Genomic DNA, 25,547 nt, shown 5'->3' with positions numbered 1-25,547 from the left:
CAGTATTTGTTCGCCATTGCCGCCTTAAGGGTAAGTTTATCAATCCCATACTGATGGTTGGTGGGGAGAGTAGTTTGAAAGTTGATTTCTATTTACAGCATTACCTCTGACCCAGGCTCCCTCTATAACCTTACACTAGGAGGGAAAGATCCATAAATTCGGCTTTGTTAGGAACCTTAAGCGCTCTTTGCTTGCCATTTTGCAAATTCGTGCTTATTTGATACAACAAAAATCTGCTGTAACTAGCACCAAGCGCACACTGGTTAATTTACAACTACTCTGATAACTTGGATTTTCAAACAGATTGCATCTTGCCAGGAGTTCAATTAGATTTTGATTCTATCTTTTATATGCTGCCATCGTCAGTCTAGAACAAAATTGCACACAGCGTGTGCTAAAGAAAGACTTTCTCAAAAATGGCATAATCACTCACATTTGATCTAAATTATTGTGTTTCAACTGGGTTGGTGGTCTCAGCATTACAATATAAGTGTGCAATAACTTTCAAAGGCATTGGAGAATAGTTTGCAGTATAAACAGGAATGAATACTGTCAACAAATGTGCTATACATTTAAATGCATGAAGTATGTATATGAAACAAGGTAGATGAGCTTATAATACAGATAGAAATCTGTAGGTATGATATTTTGAGCATCACAGAGAAGTGGATGAAAGTAGGTCCCAGCTGGGAGCTAGATATTCAAAGATGCACATTCTGTTGAAGAGACAGGCAGGTGGGCCAAGGGGGTGGGGTGGCTTTGTTGTGAACAAATGTAATCAAATCTTTAGCAAAAAATGACACAGGGTCAGATGATGTAGAATCCTTGTAGGTATAGTTAAGGATAAAAAGAGCAAGGGTAAGAAGATTCTGATGGGAGTTATGTATGGGCCTACTAATAGCTAACTGGATGTGCGGTACAAACTACATTTGGGGATAAAAAGGGAAAGTAATAAAGAGAATGTTACTGAGATGATGGGGGATTTCAACATACAGGTAAACTAGGAAACATCAGTTTGGTCGTGGATACCAAGAGAGGGAATCTGTAGAATACATATAAGATTTTTTTTTAAGAACAGCTTTTTGTTGAGCTTATGAGGTAAAAGGCAACACTGGATTTGGTGTGCATGAACCAGATTTGATTAGGGAGTTGAAGGTAAAGGAACCCTTAGGGGTTAGTAATCAAAATATGACAATATTCATTTGATAGGGAGAAGCTACCATTGGATGTATCAGTATAACAATTGAGTGAGGATATCTACAAAGCCATGAAAGATAAGCTGGCCAAAGCTGATTGGAAGGGACCTCTAGTAAGGATGATGATACAGCAGCAATGGAGGAAGTTTCTGTGAGTAATTTAGATGATGCAAAAGAATTTCTTCCCAAAAAGAAGTATTCTAAAATGAGCATGAGACAACTGTAGTTGACAAGAGAAGTCAAAGAGGGTATAAAAGCAAAAGAGGGCACCAAATTAGAAGATTAGGAAGCTTTTGAAAAACAGATGGCAACTAATAAAACCAATAAGGGGAGAAAAGATGAAATGTAAAGGTAACCTAGCTAATAATATAGAAAAAGATGCTGTAATTTTTTAAAAGATAGATAAAAAGCAAAAAAAAAAAGCAATGAGTTGATATTTGACTGCTGGAAAGTTAGGCTGGAGAAGTTGTAATGAGGAAGAAATAAATGGGAGATGAATGAAAAAGTATTTCACATCATTCTTCACCATGGAAGTCAAGAGGTGGGGGAAGAAGTGAGTTGCTATGACAAAGGAGGAGATGCTTGGGAAGCTGAATAGTCGGAAGGTGTTTAAACCATGTGGATTGGATGGATTGCACCCCAGGATTCTGAATTAGCTGAAGTGAAGGTGGAGATATCCGTAGTCATCTTTCAAGAATCATTAGAATTGGGATGGTTCCAGAAAATTGAAAAATGTTGCAAATGGCACTCCATTCTATAAAACGTGAGGAAGGCAAAACAGAAGAAATTATAGGTTGGTTAGACTCACTTCAATGGTTGGTAAAATGTCGGAGTCAATTATTAAGGATAAGGTTTTAGGGTACTTGGAAACGCATGATAAAATAGGCCAAAGTCAGCATAGCTTACTAAATGAGAGATCTTGCCTAACAAATATTCGAGTTCTTTGAGGAACTAACAGCATTGACAAAGGAGAGTAAGTGAATATGGTATAGTTGCATCTTCAGAGTGCCTTTGAGGTTCTGCACCTGAGACTGCTAAGCAAGATAGGAGTCCAGAGCATTTCAGGCATTGGTGACTGGCAGAAGGTTAACTGTGGGAATGAAGGGGGCCTTTTCTGATCGGCTGCCAGTGAAGGCTCAGCTACTTTTAACACAATGTATTTAAATTATCTGGATGGCAGACTTGATGACTTTGTGGCTAAGTTTGCAGCTGTGATAGGTGGAGTGGCAAGTACCGCTGAGGAAAAACTTGGATGGGTTAGGAGAATAGGCAAAAAAGTGACAGATGGAATTCAAAATGGGGAATTGTATGGTCAGTATTTTTGTAGAAGCAAATGCAAAAGCAATTGTTTAAATGGGGAGAAAATTCAAAAATCGGAGGTGCAAAGGGACTCTGGTGTCCTAGTGCAGGATCCTTAACCTGCAGTTTGAGTTGGTAGGAAAGCAAATGCAATTTTGGCATTGATTTGTAGAGGACTAGAATCTTAAAGTAAGGATGTAATGCTGAGGCTTTAGAAGGTGTTGTTCAGACCATAGTTATAGTATTATGAGCAGTTGTGGGCCCCATATCTGAAGAAAGATTTGCTGGCACTGGAGAAGGGACCAGGGGAGCTTTAGGAGAATGATCCCAGGAATGAAAGGGTTAACAAAAGAGAACTTTAGATAACTTTGGGTCTGTACTTGCTGGAGCATAGAAGAATGAGAGGAGATCTCATTGAAACTTACTAAATATTGAAAAGACTGGACAGAGAGCATGTTTCCTATAGTGGGGTAGTCTGGGATCAAAGGGTACAGCCTCAGAATACAAGGATATCCCTTCAGGACAGAGTTGAGGATACATTTCTTTAGCCATGGGATGGTGAATCTGTGGAGTTCTTTGCAACATATTACTTTTGAGGACAAATCATTGGATATACTTAACACAGAAATTGTTGATAGGTTCTTGATTAGTAAGGGAAGGCAGGAAAATGGGGGTGAGAGGGATCATAAATCAACATGATTGATTGGTGGAACAGACTCAATGGACCAAATAGCCTATTTCTACTGTATTTTATGGGGGGGGGGGTGTTCAAGTGTTTTGTTATTTTATTATTATTATTATTATTATTATTATTTATTAAGAGATACAGCACAGTAACAGGCTCTTCTGGCCCAATGTGCCCAGACTGTCGAATTACACCAGTGTTACCAATTAATCTATTAAACCGTAGGTGTTTGGAATGTGCAAGGAAACAGCAGCGTCTGGCGGAAACCCAGTGATCAGGAGAAAACTGAGAAAATGTACAAACTCCTTACAGACAGCAGCAGCAGTTGAACCCAGGTTTCTGGTGCCGTAATCGCTTCTCTACTCTTCTGTACTGTTTTGAGAGCAAAGCCCTAGAATAAGAGAGCATGTCTTTCGAACACAGATGAGGAGGACTTTTTTTTTTTAGCTAGAGTTCGGTGAATTTGTGGATGGCTATGATGTCCAGTCACTTGATACATTTAAAGCAGTGGTTGAAAGGTTTTTGATTAGTTAGTGTGTCAAAAATAATGCAGAGAAGGCAGTGGAATAGGTTTGTGGGGAAATAATAAATCAGCTATGATTGAATGGTGGAGCAGACTCAGTGAACTAAAAGGCCTAATTTTGCTCTTATGCCTTAAGGTCTATAAGGCTCAATTCATTGTATTTTATCATGGATTAAAATGAATTCAAAAATTACAAATTCCAATAAGGCCCAATCTGAACATATTTCTGAGTCCTAGGTGGATACAAATTTCCTTATTCACAGAACCTGCTTGTGAATGCTTTGATGATACTTCAATAATAATACATTTACTTTCTTTTTCATTCTCCTTTCCAAAATGGATAACTTCCTATTTTCTTGTATTATGCATCATCTTGCCCATTTACTTAAACTATCTGTAGTCTTTTATAAGCCTTGTGTCCTTCATACAGCTTGTTAATGTTCTTATCTTTGTAATTTCAGCAGATTTGACTCATTCTCTCTATCCAAGTATTAATCTTGATAGAAGCATTTGAAGCCATTAAACTGATACTACTGACACCAATTGGAGATGACCTGAAAATGATGAATTTATCCTAACACCATCTTTTGATAGTTAACCAGTTTCTTCTGCATAGCATTATATTACTCCCAATTCGCTGTAGTGTTACGTGGTATTGTACAGTGTCCTTGTGTGAATCATTTTATTGAATGCCTTCTGGAAATGCAAATATATTACATACACAGCTTCCCCTTTATTAACTCAGGTGTTATATGCCCCCAGAATTATGGTGTTTGTCAAACACTATTTTACTTTCAAGAAACTATGACTGTACTTGATAGTGTTGATTTTCTAAATATACTAACATTACCTCCTCAATAACTGATCCTATCATTCTCTCAGTGACAGAAATGTGGCCCATTGACCAATAATTTCTGTATCACTCCTTTGTGGACTTACATTTGTGATATTCTAATCTTCTTGGACCTTCCCAGAATTTGGGGAACTTTGGTGAGGGTTCCAACCAATTCCTTTAAGACTCTGGGATGCAAAAGATTTGATCCAGGATATTGTCAGTTTTTAGCCTCAGTAATTAGTCTTGTCTTTTTTTTCCCTAGCAATAGGGATTTTTCAAGTACCCCTACCTTCACTTTAGCGACTTAATCATCTATTATTATTCATATGTCTTTAGTGATTTTATCCATGAAATCTGACCCAAAATAATCATTTAGAATCTCTGCCACATCACTATTTCCAATTATCAACTCCCAATCATTATCTTCCAAAAGAACAATAATTACTTATTCCTTTTCTGAGAAGGTAACAATGAAAGCTTTTTATATTATTTATTAGTTTACTTCATGTTATCTTAACTTCTTTATTAATTTTTGGCATCCCATGCTGGTTTGTTGCAGAAAACACCAATTCATAGACCTAACACTATCTTCCAAACATTGTATGCTTTTTTTAATTTAATCTGATACATCATTACCTATTTAGTTAGCCACATACGGTGAATCTTTTTTGCAGTCTTCCTTTCTCACCGCATTACCTTTATCTGAAATTTTATGGGATTACTTTTGTGGCTTATTTGCTAAGATGGCAATTTCTCTGTGTAAGTCAAGGGAATGGCTGCAAGATTCTTTCTCCTTCTATTGGCCAGGGTTCAGTGCAAGAATCAGTTGTGTATTTGCATCTGTTCGGCTGTCTTTGATAATTTTGAACTGGGGCCTTTTAATTTTATTCTTGGCTTTTTCTTATCTACATGGTATCTCACAAAGATTAAATCTGGATTTCATTCTGGATTCTGGATTAAATTCAGGCTCCAAAAGCGAGTTAGATTTCATTCTGGCAATTACAGTCTGTGAAGTTCTCCATGATTTCTTTCATCCCATTGTCAGGTTGCTTGCTTGACTTCCAGTTTTGATGTTCCACTGATTAAATACAGTACTGCAAAACAAAATGAACAGCCATTTCTTTTGAGTCCCATTACAATCCCCATGACCATGCCATTGATTACACTAATTGGACGTGTCTTCAACTCTCCTCAGCACTTTAGGCTACATGTCTTCTAGTGTCTAAACCATACACACTGGAAATATTGTTCTAATCCTTTTCCTTTTCACACATGTAACCAAGCTTGAAACCACGTCTAAGGTTTTGGTTATTTCTGTAATTATATTACTTAACTCTTTTTTGTTAATTATATCTATGAACATGTTATTTTGTGATATTATTCTGCATAAAGATCTATACTAAGAAAGCAACATCCCCATTATCCAGGCCATGCTCTCTTCTCACTAACACCACCAGGCAGGAGGATCAGGAGGCTTAGATCCCAGACTACTAGGTCCAGGAACCGTTCTTACCCTCCAGCCATCAGGTTGTATATGCACAGCTTGTCTTCTTTTGCACATTGGTTGGTTGACAGTCTTTGTGTGTAGTTTTATTATTGAATCCATTGTATTTCTTTGTTCTATTATGAATGCCTGCAAGAAAATTAATCTTGAGGCAAGATATGGTGACATATACATATTTTGATAATAAATCTACTTTGATTAATAAATGTGCTATACAGTAAATGTAGTGAAATATCTCAAAGCTCTCTGCAGGAGTTTCTCCAAATAAAAAAGTATTACACCAAGCTGTAAAATATTACGTTGAGTAGCAAAGGAAATGGGTGTTAAGAAGCATCTTAAAGAAATATAGTGGAATAGAAAGACAAAGAAGATTGTGATGGGAATTCCAGAGTTTAGTGTTCAATACCCTCCAGCGGTAGAATATTTAAAAATGGGAATGCATATGAAACTGCAGTTGTAATTGAGTAACTATCTCAAGAGTACTGTTGAGCTAAGTTAGGGATATGAATAGAGAAGGCCTGGGAGGAATCTGTTTGAAACAAGAATAAGAATACTGATACTAGGATTTTACCAAATGGAAGTTGTATGGATAATACAGAGAAGTAATCAGAGAAGCTGGAGATGAAGCTAATATCTTTTAGAAAATTAGCTCAAATATTCACACAAAATGTACACAAAATGCTGGAGGAACTCAGCAGGCCAGGCAGCATCTATGGAAAAGAGTTTCAGACTGAGACCCTTCAGCAGGACTGGGAAAAAAAAAGATGAAAAGTAGAGTTAAAAGGTGGGGGTGGGACACAAATTTTCAGCAATATTTCTTTGTACTTATTACCAAAAATAAAGGGGTAATAATTCAATTTGCAGTCACTTTATAATTAGTAAAGATAATCAGATCCTAGATATAAGAGTACTTATCATTTGGCTTTTCAATTTTACTATAAATGCACCCAATTAGAATTTCAAGTTCTATGTATTTTGATTTCCATGTAACATTTAAATTTGAGCAGCTTTAGTTCATTAGTTTTTGGTAAGTGTTCATTTCAATTAAATTTGTAATTACATTTTAAGTAAAGCTCCGTCACTTAGAAATATTAAATCATTATCGAGGAAAAAACTTAGCCTATCATGTCTATGCTGGAAGTACAGTAACCATATCAACTTGAAATCCAAGACATGCACCAGAGAGCTGAATTAATCCTAATTAAACAAACCTCAGTTTTTATTTCAGTTTAGTGAGACAAGTAGGGACAGGTCCGATGCTGCCAAGGTTTCCTTCTGCTTTTGTTTGAAGAGGGAAATGGGCACACCTGAATTTCTAAAATGTACTTCCAGCAGGCAAGGCTCATTGCCAGAAACGTCTTCATGTAAAATTATAATTCATAAGTGAGCTTTTTGAAAAATGGGGTAATTGAACCCAAAGTTCGAAGTACAAGGGGTGATTTATAAGTTTGTGGCCTAAGTAGAAGGATTTTATTTTAGAAAACCCAGCACATTTATTTTTCAACATAGTCCCCTCCTACATTTACACACTTAGTCCAGCGGTTATGGAGCACGTAGATCTCCTCTTTATAGAAGTGGTCCACAGCAGGGGTGATTGATAAGTTTGTGGTCTAAGGTAAAAGGAGATGAGTTATACAGCTCTCGTTACACACACATGCAGTTCAACTCTTTGAGTGACAATGCGGAAAGTTTGAAGTTAATAACTCATCTCCTTCTACCTTAGGCCATGAACTTATCAATCACCCTGTGCTGTGGGCCACTTTGGGAGGTCCAAGATGCCGACTTCTACAAAGAAGGGATCCGTATGCTCCACAACCGCTGGACTAAGTGTGTAAATGTAGGAAAAATAAGTGTGCTAGGTTGTCTAAAATTGACTCATTCTACCTTAGGCCACGAATTTATCAATCACTCCTTGTACATGTATGTCACAAAACATCACCTTGACAGTTGTTTTCCTGCAGGCATTTACAGGAAAAAATATAATAGAATTTTACAGAGAAAAACAACAAACATAAATTGACAAATGCCAATGTCCAAAAGAAGACAAACTGTCCCCAAATAAATGTTGTACTGAGAACATGAGTTGTGGCGAATCCTTGAAAGTGAGTCTAGAGGCCATAAAATCAGTTTAGAATCCTGATGAATAAAGTTTTCCATCCCTGATCAGTAGCCTGATTGTTGTAAGGTAATAGCTGTTTCTGAACCTGGTGATGTGAGATGTACCTTCTACAAGATGGTAGTTGTGAAAATCAAAGTGGCCTGGAATGGTGGGCTCTTTGATGATGGACTGAGCTGTATCCATTATGTTCTGTAGCCTTTTGTGTTCCTGGGCCTTCAATTTTCCATATCAGGCCATGATACAACTATTTGGGATACTGCACTGTGCATCTATGGAAGTTTCTGGCGACATGCTGAATCTATGCAAGCTTCTAAGAGTGCAGAGGTGCTAATGTGCCTTCTTTGGGAAGATATTTATATGCTGATCCCAGGACAAATGTTCTGATACGTTGACATCAAGGAATTTAAAGCTATTGACCCTTTCGAACTGCAATCCCCTAATGAGGAAGGAACTATAAGATATAGGAGCAAAATTAGGCCATTTGGCCCATTGAGTCTGCTCCACCATTTCATCATGGCGGATCCATTTTCTTCTTCACCCTAATCTCCTGCCGTCTCTCTATATCCATTCATGCCAAGACCAATCAAGAAACTATCAATCTTTCTCTTAAAAAAAAGACTTGCCCTCCATAGCTGCCTGTGGTAATGAATTCTGCAGATTCACTGCTCTCTAGCTAAACAAGTTCTTCTCATCTCTGTTCTAAAAGGATGGCCCTCTATTCTGAGTCTGTGTCCTCTGGTCATAGGCTCTCCCACCATAGGAAACATCCTGCCACATCCACACTATCAAGGCCTTTCATTATTCAATAGGTTTTAATGAGGTCACCCCTCATTCTTCTGAATTCTAGTGAATATAGGTCCAGAGCCATCAAACACTCTTCGTATAATTATTTATTCAATACTGGAATAATTTTCGTATACTTCCTTTGAACCCTCTCCAGTTTCAGCTAATCATTTCCAAGGGGCCCAAAACTGTCCAATTCTCCAAGCGAGGCCTCACCAGTGCTTTATAAAGTCTCAACATTACATCCTTGCTTTTATGTACTAGTCTTCTTGAAATGAATGCTAACATCACATTTGCCTACCTCTCAATGGATTCAATCTGAAAATTAACCCTTAGGGAATACTACACAAGGACTCCCAAGTCCCATTGCACCTCTGTTTTTAAATTTTTTTTCTCCATTTAGAAAATAGTCAACCATTTCATTTCTTCTACTAAAGTGAATGACCATACACTTTCTGACATTGTATTCCATCTGCCATCTCCTTGTCCATTCTCCTTATCTGTTTAAGTCAATCTATAGCCTCTCTACTTCCTCAAAACTATCAGTCCCTCCACCTATCTTCATATTGTCTGCAAAGTTTGCAACAAAACCATAAATTCCATCATCCAAATCAATGACATATAATGTAAAAAGAATTGGAACTCAACACAGACCACTGTGGAACACTACTAGTCAATGGCAGCTAACCAGAAAAGGCTCTGCTTATTCCCTCGCTTTGCCAATCAGCCACTGCCACTGCAGAATCTTTCCTGTAATACCATGAGCTTGTAGCTTTTTCAGCAGCCTTGTGTGTGGCACCAATCAAAGGCCTTCTGAAAATCCAGTATACTGCATCAACTGATTCTCTTTTGACTACCTACTTGTTTTATCTTCAAAGATTCAAACAGATTTGTTAGGCAAGACTTTTTCTTTGAGGAAATCATGCTGATTTTGGCCTTTTTTATCAGATGCCTCCAAGTACACTGAGACTTCATCCTTAAAAATCAACTCTAACATCTTAACAACCACTGAGGCTAGACTAACTGCCTATAGTTTCTTCTGCCTCTCTCCCTTGTTGAAAAGTGGAGTGACATCTCCATTTTTCTAGTCTTCAGGAACCATTCCAGAATCTAGTGAATCTTCAAAGATCATTATTAATGCCTCCACAATCCCTTCAGCCACTTCTTTCTGAACCCTTGTTGCATAGCATCTGGTCCAGGTGACTTATCTACTTTAAGACCTTTCAATTTCCAAAGAACCTTCTCTCTAGTAATGGTTATTTCACACACTTAATGACCCTTGACACATGGAAATTCTACCATACTGCTAGTGTATTCCACAGTGAAGACTGATACAAAATACTCATTCAGTTCATCTGCCATTTCCTTGTCCCCCATTACTACCTGTTCAGCATTGTTTTCCAGTGGTTCGATAGCCTCTCTCACCTCTCTTTTATACTTTACATATCTGGAGAAACTTCTGGTATTCTTTGGCTTCTTCCTGTAGTTGATAATCAGCTCTTTGTTTTTGGTTGAGTTAAGAGGTTGTTGAGGCACCATTCAACCAGATTTTCAATCTCTCCCCTAAATATCAATTTGACTCCACTTTTGCATAGTTAAAGGTTCTTGTATATGGGATACACTTGCATTTATTTGATGTTTCTCTCCAAAAATAAACAGATGTAAATACCTCCTACTTGTCCCTGTTTAGATCTGTATTTGAACTTCAGGACTGATGAGGGTCTTGGACTGAAATGGCAACTGTTTATTCTTTGCTGCCTGATCTGTTGAGTTCCTCCAGAATTTTGTGTGTGTTAATCTGGATTAAATATTTGGAGATCTGAGCTAAAAAGCCAACAAGAGATGTGCTATATCCAGTGAGTTTCTTCAATGTAATCAGACACAACCCAATCTTTCTCCTAGTGCCCTTCTCCAACATTCCACCCAAAACTTCCGAAGCATAAAATTACAGTAAGATGTCAGTAAAGATAAACATTAAGTTTGTGTGATGTTTACTTGATTGCTGCTATTTTTCAATTAATTAACCCCTTTTATATCAACCTATTTAGGTATGCTATCAATAACAGAGTCTGGGAACATGCTATATGCCTATGGTTTAAATCAGCCTCAAATACTTTTTACATTGAAATTTAAAACAAAACAAGTCATTCCTAACATGGATACGTCATGTTTCTATATGGAATGCCAAATATATTTAACATCAACTAAAAAGAATCTATGAAAATCCATATAAAAGAGGCTAGAAAGAGCAATAAATGATAAAAAAGTCATAAATTATGCAGTCGCTTTGTAAATAGATTGCATTGCCCCAGCAGTTCTTATACTTTTCTGCTCTGAACAGCTTGAAAAGATGATTTCTTTTCCTTCAGTCAGTTGTTTAATCCTTTCCATCCGCTGGTGAGTTTTAACTTTAGGGATGGACACTGCCTTCTTTGTCCGATTCTTTGTTCCATCTTCCCAATTGGTTAATTTATTCAGTACCGATTGCAATGCCAAAAAAAAAGTTTCTTTGCACACTGAAAATTTTCTACTACAAAATACCAAACTATAAAGTACAGTGATGTCATTTTGTTGGATTGTATCATTACATAATGGCTTTGATAACAATTACAAAAGCTGCACAGATCATGAAGTGAATTGTTTGGGCTGGAATATGTGTTAAAAGAAAAGCATTGACAGAGCTAAGAACTTATATTATCAGTACTGAGGAGTGAGACCACATTGATTAAATAATTAATATTTTGTGTGGAAATGAATGTGGAATCAATGGATTTGCAGCTTATAGTTTACAAGAACAACTTGTATTGCATTTGGGTGAAAGGTCAGCTTCACAATTGTACCATTATACTGATTGTCATGTATGTGGCTGCTTTTCATTATGCATATAAAAACATTTTCAGTCTATTTTATTAATGATGAATGCTTCTTTCAATACCAACAAAATGAGTGTAATCTCATGTTGATATCTAGACAATGAGCCTGTCAGATGAATGCTAATTCATATTTGCATAGTGACTTCTGCCTTTACATAAAACTTACATTATTTTTAAAGAATTGTTAACATACAGTAGCTATTTTTTGATAAACTGTCCCTTCTCAATCAGTTCATGATAGCTGTATGTCAGAGCCCATGTCAGAGGTACGTGTAGATGACTCCAATTGAAGTAATAGAGTCCCCTATTAGAAATCATTCTATAGTAAAGACAGAAGGATGCAAATAAATGGAATATTTTGCAAAAAAAAGGCTGCTTTCAGTGAATTACTTAATCTTAAGGAATTTCAAGGAAAAAGTCACTTAAAAATCATCAGGAACAGCTTAGCACAGTAATGTCTTAATTGCCCATGTCCCTGCAATGAAAAGGAAAAATCTGCTTTTGCACAGTTTTTAAGTGCTTTTCAATACATGTCTAACCCTTTAATGGTCAATAAATACTTCTGAAGCAATGTCAATATTATAATGTTGAACACGTGGCTGCTAATTTCTGGACAGCAGGCTCTCACAGACAATAATATGATCATGAAATCGTAAAGAAGTATGGCACAGAAATGGGTCATTCAGCCCATCATGCCTGTGACAGCCCATCATGCCAATCCATGATAATCCCACTTGCCTGTATTAATTTCAAATCTTTTTATGTCAAGCTCAGTCATGTACTTGTCCAAATGCCTCTTATTGCCTGCCAGAGGTGGTGAATGTTTGTGCCTGCCTTGTTCACCATTTCTGACAGCTCATTCCAGATACCAACTCCACTTCACATGAATGAACACTACCCCTCAGATCCCTTTTAAACCTCCTCCTTCTCACTTTAAATCTATGCCTTTCAGTTTTAGTCATCCCTATCATGGGAAATGAACTCTGACCACCTGCTCTAATTTGTACCTCTAATAATTAATTATGTCACTTCTGTCCTTTGTTTGCTCTAGGAGAAGCAGTTCTAGCCTATCCAATCTCACCATTTAAAAAAAATAAGCCCTCCAAGCCAGGCAATAACCTCATGAATTTTTTTCTCTGCATCCCTGTTGTTTAATCACATCTTCCTGTAGTACAGCAATCAGAACTGCAGACAATAATCCAAGTGCAGCCTAAACATATATTTTGTAGAAATGTAGTATGGTATCCCAACTCTTGTACTCAGTGCCTAGGCCAATGTAGGCAAATGTACCATAAGCATGCTTCACCGTCCTGTCTGTCTGTTGACTCATTCAGAGTACGATATACTTATACCTGCAGTTCTCAGTGTTTAACAAAACAGCCCAGGACCCTGTCATTCACTGTCTTGCCTGACCTTGTTTAATTTTCCCAAAGTGAATCACTTAACATTTGTTTGAGTTAAATTCCATCTAAAACAGTAAATATAATACTTATGCACTACGTCTTCCATCCCCTTGACCACTTTCCCATTCGATCTACACTCAGCAGCAACTTCATTAGGTTCATTTCTTCAGCAATGCAAATATCTAATGATGTGGCAGCAACTCAATACATAAAAGCATGTAGACATGGTTCAGACCAAACAACAGAATGGGGGAAGGAATGTGATCTAAGTGATTTTGACCATGGAATGGTTGTTGGTCTCTGTTGGGATAGTACCTAACATATCTCATAAACTGTCGATCTCCATGGATTTTTATGTACAACCATCTCTAGAGTTTGCAGAAAATGGTGTGAAAAACAGGAAAAAAAAACATTCAGTGAGTGACAATTCTGTGAGCCTTGTTAGTGATAGAGGTCTGAGGAGAATGCCCAGACTGGCTGAAGCTGTCTGGAAGACAACAGAAACTCAAATAACCATGTGTGACAGCAGGTGATGTGCCCAAGAGCATCTCTGCACACATGTCAAACCCTGAAGTGGACAGGCTACATCAGCAGAAGACCAAGAACATGTACTCAGTGGACACTTCATGATGCCATCTGCAAACTTACTAATTAACTCACTGACGCTTTATATAAAGAAAACGACCGGACTCAGCACTAATCCCTACAGCACATCATTGTTCATAAGCATGTAGTTTGAAAGCAAACCGCTACTGCCACTCTGCCTCCTGAACTTTATAAATAGACATGTGGCTATAAGAGATTTATTAAATTGATTTTAGGGATGAGGGCTTTTGATATACAAATTGGAGATATTAAGGCTGTTTCCTTTAGAACAGAAAATGTCCAAAGGGAATTTGATTGAAGTTTTAACATTATGAAGATTATAGACAGGAGTAGATCTCCTTGTCAATTATTGGTACCTAACATATGTCAACAAAAAGAATGGCATGGAGGAAAGCTTTGGGGATAGTGAGGCAATCAGCTGGGAAGAACTCTTCAAAGATGTCCTGAATGGAGACTGTCTCACTGAGATGTCTATGCTTGACTGTATCCTACAACAAACTATAGACTTTCACAAGAAGTTCTAATAATGCTGCAAATCTTGAGCAATGCAGACAAAATGCTGGAGGAACTCAGCAAGTCAGGTACCATCTGTAGAAGGGAATAAACAGTCGATGTTTCAGGCTGAGGCCCTTCTGCAGGACTGGAAAGGAGTTTTTGTTTTCTAGGATTGGTAGACAAGATCTTAGTCCCATTGTTAAACATACATTAAAATTTGGTTTCAGTTCCGCAGATTTTTTGATTTAAGTAACTTTGTTCTTTCTAGTAATATCCTTCTTAACTATTTTTTAAACCATCAATTTTAGATAAGGCCTTTTTAACATAGAAAACTAAGGGAATAAAAACTTTTCTAGATTTGTTTTTAGAGGATTGCTTAATGTCTTTTTCAGGGCTAGTGGACAAATATGATTTATCTAATGCACAATTGTTTAGATATTTACAAGTTAGGAATTCTTTAGGCGATTTGTTACTGAATTACCCATTTGCTCATTTACCAAATATGATAAGGATTGATAGCCATTGAATTTATGAATGATGTCTAATGATAAGGTTGAACATGCTTGGGAACTGTAACTTCAAGAATCACTTTCAGATAATCAATGGGATAAAATTTGTCATTTAGTTATCAACTGATCTATCTGCGCCCGTCACTCCTTGATTCAGTTCAAGGTAGTGCACAGGGTACGTATGTCAAAAGATAAACTAGCACATTTTTTCTAATATAAATCCTACCTGTGATAGATGCAACACTGAAATCGCTACCTTAACTCGTATGTTTTGGTCCTGCATAAAGTTAAATAATGTTTGGAGAGATGTTTTTAGAACTTTATGAAACGTCATAGGTTTGGACCTACAACCTAATTCATTTACGGCAATCTTTGGAATTATTCCAACGGAAGCAAGAAATGTTCCTGCTTCCGCTCAACGCATAATAGCTTTCTCAACTTTGTTGGCTAGGAGAGCTGTTCTATTGTTCTGGAAGGATCCCAATCCACCTACTGTTTTTTTTTGGCTCTCCTCCATTGTGTCGTGTTTAAATTTGGAGAAAATTAGGAGTCGGCTGTTTGATACATCCTTTAAATTTGAGCAAACTTAGTGAGCTGAGAATTGATAGAACTGAGAAATTCTAAGGGTAGAAAGACCCTAATGGGAGTTATCTACAGGGCCCCAAACAGCAGTCTGGATGTAGGGTGTAAGTTGAATGAAGAGTTAAAATTGGCATGTCGCAAAGGTAATGATACAGTTGTCATGGGGGATTTCAACATGCAGGTAGACTTGGAGAATCAGAATGGTACTGGACCCCAAGAAAGGGAGTTTGTGGAGTGCCTCCGAGATGGATTCTTAGAACAGCTTGTACTGGAGCTTACCAGGGAGAAGGCAATTCTAGATTTGGTGTTGTGCAATGAACCGGATTTGACCAGGACTCGAGGTAAAGGAACCATTAGGAGGTAGTGACCATAATATGATATGTTTTAACCTACAATTTGAGAAGGAGAAGGGAAAATAGGATGTGTCAGTATTACAGTTGAAGAAAGGGAACTATGGAGCTATGAGGGAGGAGCTGGCCAAAGTTCAATGGAACAATACCCTAGCAGGGAAGACAGTGGAACAACAATGGCAAGTATTTCTGGGAATAATGCAGAAGGTGCAGGATCAGTTCATTCCAAAGAGGAAGAAAGATCCTAAGGGGAGTAAGGGGCGGCCGTGGCTGACGAGGGAAGTAAAGTGCAGTATAAAAATAAAAGGGAGGAAGTATAACATAGCAAAGATGAGCGGGAAACCGGAGGACTGGGAAGCTTTTAAAGAGCAACAGAAGATAACAAAAAAGGCAATACGCCAAGAAAAAAATGAGGTACGAAGGTAAACTAGCCAAGAATATAAAGGAGGATAGTAAAAGCTTCTTTAGGTATGTGAATAGCAAAAAAATAGTTAAGACCAAAATTGGGCCATTAAAGACAGAAGCAGGTGATTTTATTATGGGGAACAAGGAAATGGCAGATGAGTTGAACAGGTACTTTGGATCTGTCTTCACTAGGGAAAACACAAACAATCTCCCAGATGTAATAGTAGCCAAAGGAACTAGGGTAAAGGATGAACTGAAGGAAATTTATATTAGGCAAGAAACGGTATTGGATAGACTGTTGAGTCTGAAGGCTGATAAGTCCCTGGGACCTGATGGTCTGCATCCCAGGGTACTTAAAGAGGTGGCTCCAGAAATCGTGGATGCATTGGTAATCATTTTACAATTTTCGATGGATTCAGGAACAGTTTCTGCTAATTGGAGGGTGGCTAATGTTGTCCCACTTTTCAAGAAAGGAGGGAGAGAGAAAACAGGGAATTATAGACCGGTTAGCCTGATATTAGTGGTGGGAAAGATGCTGGAGTCAATTATAAAAGTGGAAATTACAACACATTTGGATAGCAGTAGAAGAATCAGTCTGAGTCAGCATGGATTTATGAGGGGAAAATCATGCTTGACCAATCTTCTGGAGTTTTTTGAGGATGTATCTATGAAAATGGACAAGGGAGAGCCAGTGGATGTAGTGTACCTGGACTTCCAGAAAGCTTTTGATAAAGTCCCACATAGGAGATTAGTGGGCAACATTAGGGCACATTGTATTGGGAGCAGAATACTGACATGGATTGAAAATTGGCTTGCTGACAGGAAACAAAGAGTAGCGATTAATAGGTCCCTTTCAAAATGGCAGGCTGTGACCAGTGGGGTACCGCAAGGTTCGGTGCTGGGACCGCAGCTGTTTACAATATACATTAATGATTTAGATGAAGGGATTAAAAGTAACATTAGCAAATTTGCTGATGACACAAAGCTGGGTGGCAGTGTGGAATGTCAGGAGGATGTTATGAGAATGCAGGGTGACTTGGACAGGTTGGGTGAGTGGGCAAATGTATGGCAGATGCAGTTTAATGTGGATAACTATGAGGTTATCTACTTTGGTGGCAGGAATAGGAAGGCAGATTACTATCTAAATGGAGTCAAGTTAGGAAAGGGGGAAGTACAGCGAGATCTAGGTGTTCTTGTACATCAGTCAATGAAAGCAAGCATGCAGGTACAGCAGGCAGTGAAGAAAGCTAATGGCATGCTGGCCTTTATAACAAGAGGAATTGAGTATAGGAGTAAAGAGGTCCTTCTGCAGCTGTACAGGGCCCTGGTGAGACCCCATCTGGAGTATTGTGTGAAGTTTTGGTCTCCAAATTTGAGGAAGGACATTCTTGCTATTGAGAGAGTGCAGCGTAGGTTCACAAGGTTAATTCCCGGGATGGCGGGACTGTCATATGTTGAAAGATTGGAGCGACTGGGCTTGTATACACTGGAATTTAGAAGGATGAGAGGGGATCTGATTGAAACATATAAGATTATTAAGGGATTGGACACGCTGGAGGCAGGAAGCATGTTCCTGCTGATGGGTGAGTCCAGAACTAGAGACCACAGTTTAAGAATAAGGGGTAGGCCATTTAGAACAGAGATGCGGAAAAACTTTTTCACCCAGAGAGTGGTGGATATGTGGAATGCTCTGCCCCAGAAGGCAGTGGAGGCCAAGTCTCTGGATGCATTCAAGAGAGAATTAGATAGAGCTCTTATAGATAGAGGGGTCAAGGGATATGGGGAGAGGGCAGGAACAGGGTACTGATTGTGTATGATCAGCCATGATCACAGTGAATGGCGGTGCTGGCTAGGAGGGCTGAATGGCCTACTTCTGCACCTACTGTCTATTGTCTATTGACCTGTTATTCAATATTTTCATATGATCTGATTCTTTTGACTTTTTCAGTTAATTTTTTTTCTTCTCCGCGTATCTTTAGATTTGACCAGAAGGATCCTTTTTTTTTTAAACTGTATCCTCAACATGGACTGCCCAGTCCCCCTTTTTTTTGTTTTAGGTTAGTTTAGTGTTTTTTTTTCCTCAATAACATAAATTTTGAGTCTTTTCTATGAACTGTAAAGAGGAGATCTGGTTCTTTTTTTTCTTTATGTTAGCTTAATACTACATATGATTTTGACAGTGTATATTCCTTTCTTTGTACTATTATTGAAATATGTATTTGAGATGACCTCTCCTTTGATTTGAATTTATCCTTATTATTTAAATCAATAAAAAATATTGAAAAAAAAGGACTGGGACAGAAGCCAGAATGCGGTGTGGAGAGGGGAAGGTAATAGGTGAGACCAGGTGAGAAGTGGGTGGAGGCGGGTGAATTTCAAAATCAAACTCTTACTATGATTCTACTAATGCTATAGAATGATATGCCCGCTGTGAACCTTAGCAGTAGATCCGCTGTAAACCCATTCCCGTGTAAATAGGGCTATATGTCATTGAACCAGACTCCTCCGTCTTCTGCTGGCATTATTGTGCCTTGACTCCAACAAGATCCATCGTGGAGTGAGTTTAACCTGCAGGAATTTATTCTAGAACCAAGATCAAGCTAAAATCAATCATGATGATTCTTGTATATACATTATTAACACAGATATAAGCCATTGTGTAATGATGAGCTTTATACTAAATGTCCAGAAGGTAAAGTTCCTGTACTGTCCTCTGTTTTCTACAGCGTCACTCTGTACTATCCGACCTCACCGCTTCAAAAATCAAATCTGTGCCCAAGACCTTGAATGACACAAATAGTTTCTATATTTCAGGAGTCATATCTCAGTTTAGGCAAACATCAATAGCAGAGTTTACAACTCAGCCTGCAGTTGACTGAGGAAAAGGTTAACTGAAGTCCAAGATCTCAAAAAAAAAACTTTTTAGCTCATGGTCTCCTAAGCAGCAGTGATCCTAGTCAACGCTTCAAAATACTTGAGAAATGCCATGAATGCTATATCTGGAAAATTGTCCTAAGTGATTTGAAGGATAATCAATAATTTCTGCCAGACCAACTATCCTAACTTCAAGGGGCACATAGCTTTTTGAAATCCTGAAACTTCTGAAACAAGTATCCTACTAACAAAAAGAGTTAACTAGAAACAGGTGGAATGGGAGAGGGGTGAATGTTTCAAGAAGGTTCTCAAAGTCTCCTTGAAGAGTTGAAAATCCATTGACTCATTAATATATTTGCCCTATACTGCTTAAAATGGAGAAGCAGCACCTGGGAAGGCATTAAGCATTCATTAAATGAAGAGATGCACATGGAAGTCACACACAAGCAACAGAAAAAGTGTATAATATCCCAAACAACCCAGATTCATTTAGACGTCCCTATCCCAACTCTGGCAAAGTCTGCAGATCCTATGTTGGCATTACATTACTTTCAGTACATTAGAACTGAAAACAAATTATCCTCAAATCCCATGTCTGCCTCCCAAAAGAATTAGATAAAAAAGAATCAGAGGCATCACCCAAGGCTTTTCTCAAAGACCCCTTTGCAGACAGCTCGAGCACAGTCAGCTCAGGTCTGTAAACAGATGGCTTGTTTGTCCTCTTTGCCAGGAACTGGTCATGACATGTGGGAGCAAAAAAGGATAGAAGGAAAATGCATTTAGAAAGAGGTCAAACAAATCAATTGTTATGCTTTCTGCCACTAGACATTACTAGTTCACTTAGTAAGATTACACAGCAGGGATTCCTAACATGTGCCAAGGACATCTTGAGGCACTCTTGAGTTACAGTACTAATCTATTAATTTATTAAATAATGCAAAGAGAGTGTTGATAATTAGACATCAGTATTCGTCTGCTTCAAGAAGCATGTGCTCTTGTATAGGAAGCCATTATTTAAACAACAGAACATGGACCTTTAATTTTGGCTTTTGTTTCATTACAATCTGGCAAAAATTGACTCCTGTTTCAGTTTGGTTCTTTGTGGACAAAAAGCAGATTCCTAAATTGTTTATAATCTGACAGCCATGTGTTCTGAATTACCCTAGTAGTTTTACACACAAAAGATAATAAAGTAAAACAAGTTCTGAGGCAAGCACAACATTATACTTAGTCTGTGAGCTAGGACCCCACATTTGGGCTACCGGTACCATCTGGGGGGAATAATTCTTGTAGTGATTTTTGGCAAGGTATACACCCCTAGTGCTAGAAAATATGTGATAGCATTGCAGTGGTGATGGCTTCTTCAAATCATTCTTAGACCATGTGAATGACAAGGCCAGTGACTTGAACCAACAGAAGTTGAACAATCTGCTGCAAAGTCCACTCTTAGCTGAGCTGATAACCCTGTGGACAGACTTTCTGGAACACCTCCGTCACAATAATGGAGAGCTATCCGCATTCTGGATATCATACATTGACATGGTAGAGAATGTAGTACTTGGGCTTCTGCGTGGCTCTTATGAGGGGTCTGTGAGTTGCACCTTCATGCTATAAGAACTATGATCACATGGTGCTTTGCCTATGATAAGGTGAATTATGCCAGGTACCTGTCCCCTTACTTGGCTCAGATGATGAACCTCCCAGAGAAGAATCCTTCTGTGTATGAGGCCTTCAAGACAGGCCAATTCTCAGTGCAGCTGTCAAGTAACAACCCCTTTGGGCAGATCCCTGTGGACCAGGCTATTGAAGCCACAGTGAACAAAAACACACGGACTCCTGGAGGCACATCACGGTTCAGCCTGAATGCTGGAGCTATCAAGTGTTACTACATAACAGCTGAGCACCGCAGTGCATTCCTGGGTCAGTTAAGGGAGATGGAGCAAGGCAACAAATCAGAGCTTTGTCATACAGAGCTACAGTGGCCAAGAATCCAGAAAGGTGAGGAAGCAGTTTCAGCAGTGATTAGTCTCGTACATGAATGGGTCAACACATTTGCAGAGAAGCGGGACCTCATTAGCATGTCTACAGCAAAGGCAGCCCCCAAGGACATTGCCTCTGATCTGATGAAGGCATATGAGATTGATTAGCAATGCTATGCAACCTTCAAGGATGAGAGACTAGAGGAAGACCCACCAACAAACAAATTCCATGACCCAATAAAAACCAACAAGCTGAAAACATTGAGTGATATGTGTAAGAAGTGAGAAGTGAAACCAAATGGGAGGGCGACCATCTTGAAAGCGGACAGGTCTTTGGACGCATCATAGTGATGGCACAAGGGCACAGTCTGCGTATGGAGGATATCCTTTCTCATCCCCTTGGACCATTGTCCTGGGCCCTGACCACGCCAGAAGGATTGCTGAGAAAGACAAATAAAGCTACTTTAGCCACAACCTTGCAGAAAAATGTAGCAGTAGAAGAGGAACTCCCAGGAAACTCTGCGACCGAGGTTGATGGAATGAACTTGGTCCAAAGAGTGAAAGATGATCAAGTTACTTTCAGAGATATTCAGTTCAGTTCATTTCAGTTTATTGTCATTTAGAAACCAGAAATGCAATGCAGTTAAAAAATGAGACAACGTTCCTCCAGAATGATATCACAAAAGCACACCACAAAACAGACTACACCAGAAAATCCACATAATGTTTGGTAATCCCCAAATCCAGTGTTGCCACAACAATTCTGGGTATGGCTCTGAGGGGAGGCAGTTAGAGTAGCAGAATAGATGTTGTGTTCGACACATACAAGGAGAACTCTATCAAGAATAGTGAAAGCTCTTTATGGGGTGAAGAGACTGGTCATGAGTTGCAAGGTATCACAGGCACACAGATGGTGAGGCAGTGGAGGGGCTTCCTGACCAAAGTCAGTAACAAAAATAGTCTCATTAGCTTCATAGTCCATGAATGGAAGAAGGCGGAGTACAGAGCAAAGCTACAGGAGAAGATTCTGTATGCAACTGTGAATGACAAATGTTACAGAATCACATCTCAAGACAGCAAGGAGGTGTCAGCTCTTCAGTGTCAACAAGAAGCAGATGGCTGCCTACTTCACCATGCTGCCCGTGCCACAAGAGAGGGATACCAATCTGTAGTGATCTGCTCAGAAGACACAGATGTCTTTATCATGTCTTTAGCATTTTGTGACAAGATTGAGGCCCCGTTGTTCCAGAAGTGTGGCACTAGAACCCGTACAAGGCTTGTAGACATTGGGAAGGTTGCTACCTCTGTTGGCATAGAGGTTTGTAGGGTTCTTGTCGGGTTCCACACATATACAGGATGTGACACTGTATGTGTTTTGCAGGCAAAGGGAAGACAAGTGCTGTAACATTTCTGACCAGCAACAGGGAAACTCAGGACACATTCTTAGAGTTGGGTCAGGAATAGGACCTCTCCCCAGAACTGATGGACAAACTGGAGGCATTTACATGTCTCCTGTATGCCCCAAAAGCATCGACCACCAAGGGCAATGAGCTCAGGGATCACCTTTTCTGTGCCAAAAAAAGGTGAAATTGGAAGTCATCAACTCCCACCATGCAAGGACTGCGCAACAAAACATGCACAGCAAGCCAACTACCAGGCTGCTATATGGAGAAGATGTTTGGAGAAGGACCCATAGGTGCCAAGCCCTGTTGGCAGAGGATGGAAAATGGAGAGAGAAGGGGAGGCTGAACAGTTGGTGGTGCACTGGATGGAAGGCCAGCCAGAACCCAATGCTGTCCTGGATCTACTGGCCTGTAACTGTCCAAAAGAATGTTCACTCCAAAGATGTATGTGTGTCGCAAATGGCCTCAGGTGTACTGACATGTGTAGTCTGGCAGACTGTGAGAACCAGGCATCCACCTCAGAGAGTGTGGGAAGTTCAGATGAAGATGTGGAAGACTTGGAAAATTATTATGATTATTAATAGGTTATGAAAGTATGGAAAGCTGTCATTGATTAAATATATTCATTTTACAACCAAATAGGGCCTAGGTTATGGCTGTGTGGAATCCCACATTTGAATTATTGTACTGTAATTCTATATTTTGGGTAGATGGAGCTCATCAGCCTGGGAAGGCAGTCCATCTAAGAGAGGGAAAACTCTGATTTCAAACCTCTGCTGCCTTGCGGCCATACCCACTCATGAAAGGGCTTTGGGAGTAAACCCCGAGGACAAATCCGGAGCTGGAGTCCCTAAGGCAGTCCGACGTTGCCTTCAACCTCACTCTGGCAACTCCTACGACGACACTGGTGCCAAGCTGTATCGGCGTTTGCCCTTCCCTTGGACAACATTGGTGGCATGGAGAGGGGAGTCTTGCTGCATGGGCAACTGCCGGTCTTCCACACAACCTTGTCCAGGCCTGTGCCCTGGAGAAGACTTTCCAGGTGCAGATCCATGGCCTTGTGAGACTAATGGGTGCCATACATGCATAATTCTATATGCTATGATAAAAGCTTAAGATTGTTTTCATTATGGAAATATCATGACATTGATAAAACTCCAGAAATCTCTCCAGATGAGGTTTTTTACCTTTTGAGAGGTGCGGTAACATTTTCTGCTGTACCGATGTTAATATGGAATATATACAAAAAGTGATTACTTATTTGATGTAATAAAGCTACCACTGGTGCAAAGCTATCACATATTTTCTAATTCTAGAGATGTATACCTTGCCAAAAATCACCATGAGCATTATTCCCCTCAGATGGCACCGACCAACCCTACTGGCTCATGGACTAACTCAAGAATCAGGGCATTAAAGAAATTTGTCAGCTAAAACTGCTGATGTATGCTTATAAAAGTTGAAACTTCACAATAGAATAGAATGAGGTGGAGGATAAATGTGTGGCTGAGGGATTGGAGCAGGGGGCAGGGATACAGATTTTTGGGTCATTGGGACCTCTTTTGGGGCAGGTGTGACGTGTAAAAAAAGGACGGTTTACACCTGAATCCCAAGGGGACCAACATCCTGGTGGGAAGGTTTGCAAAGGCTATTGGGGAGAGTTTAAATTAGAATTACAGGGGGATGAAAACCGAACTGAACAGACTGGGGAGGAGGCAATTGGCTCACAAATAGAGAAAGATTGGAGACAGTGCAAGAGGGAGGATAGGCAGGTGTTAGAGAAAAGATGCACTCAGACCAATAGTTCGAGATGTGTCTATTTTAATGCAAGAAGCGTCATGAACAAAGCAGATGAGCTTAGAGCGTGGATCAGTGCTTGGAGCTATGATGTTGTGGCCATTACAAAGACTAGGATAGTTAGGGTCAGGAATGGTTACTTTGAGTGCCAGGCTTCAGATGTTTCAGGAAGGACAGGACAGGGAGGGAGGCAAAAGAGGTGGGGACGTGGCACTGTTGTTCAGAGATTGCATCATGGCTCTAGAAAAGGAGAAAATTATGGAGAGATTGCCTCTGTCGGTGGAAGTTAGGAACAGAAAGGGTTCAATAACTCTAATGGGTGTTTTTTATTTACCACCCAATAGTAACAGGGACATCAAGGAGCACATTGGGAGGCAGATTCTGGAAAGGTGTAATAAGAACATGGTTGTTGTGATGGGAGATTTTAATTTCCCAAATATTGATTGGCATCTCCCTAGAATGAGCAGTTTAGATGGAGTGGAGTTTGTTAAGTGTGTTCAGGAAGGTTTCTTGCCACAATATGTAGATAAGCCTACAAGAGGAGAGGCTGTACTTGATCTGGTATTGGGAAATGAATCTAGTCAGGTGTCAGATCTCTCAATGGGAGAGCGTTTTGGAGATAGTGATTACAATTTTATCTCCTTTACATAGCATTGGAGAGGGATAGGACCAGACAAGTTAGGAAAGGGTTTAATTGAAATAAGGGGAAATATGAAGCTATCAGGCAGGAACTTGGAAGCATAAATTGTAAACAGATGTGCTTAGGGAAATGTATGGAAGAAATGTGCCAACTATTCAGGGGATATTTGCATTGGGTTCTACATAGGTATGTTCCAATGAGATAGGGAAAGGACGGTAGGGTACACGAACAGTGGTGTACAAAGGTGGTTGTAAATCTAGTCAAGAAGAAAAGAAAAGCTTATGAAAGGTTCAAAACACTATGTAATGATAGAGATCTAGAAGATTATAAGGTGAGCAGGAAGGAGCTTGGGAATGAAATCAGGAGAGCCAAAAGGGGCCATGAGAAGGCCTTGGCAGACAGGATTAAGGAAAACCCCAAGGCTTTCTACAAGTATGTGAAGAGCAAGAGGATAAGACAAGTGTGACAGTTGAAAAGTGTGTCTGGAACTGGAGGAGATAGCAGAGGTACTTAATGAATACTTTGCTTCAGTATTCACCATGGAAAAGGATCTTGGTGATTGTAGTGATGACTTGCAGCGGACTGAAAAGCTTGAGCATGTAGATATTAAGAAAGAGGATGTGCTGGAGCTTTTGGAAAGCATCAAGTTGGATAAGGCACTGGGACTGGATGAGATGTACCCCAAGC

At 39.4% G+C, this 25,547-nt stretch overlaps 1 protein-coding gene across 1 annotated transcript in view; it reads left to right on the top strand.

Moving 5' to 3' along the window:
• thsd7aa (thrombospondin, type I, domain containing 7Aa) overlaps positions 1–25,547 on the top strand; it is a 406,075-nt gene that overhangs the window by 1,364 nt on the left and 379,164 nt on the right. The window lies entirely within an intron of this gene.

The sequence above is a fragment of the Hypanus sabinus genome, chromosome 6, assembly GCF_030144855.1.
Source record: "Hypanus sabinus isolate sHypSab1 chromosome 6, sHypSab1.hap1, whole genome shotgun sequence".
In the NCBI taxonomy this organism is placed as follows: Eukaryota; Metazoa; Chordata; class Chondrichthyes; order Myliobatiformes; family Dasyatidae; genus Hypanus; species Hypanus sabinus.
Note: the sequence above shows the minus strand (reverse complement) of the source record. Positions and strands in the feature narration are given on the sequence as shown.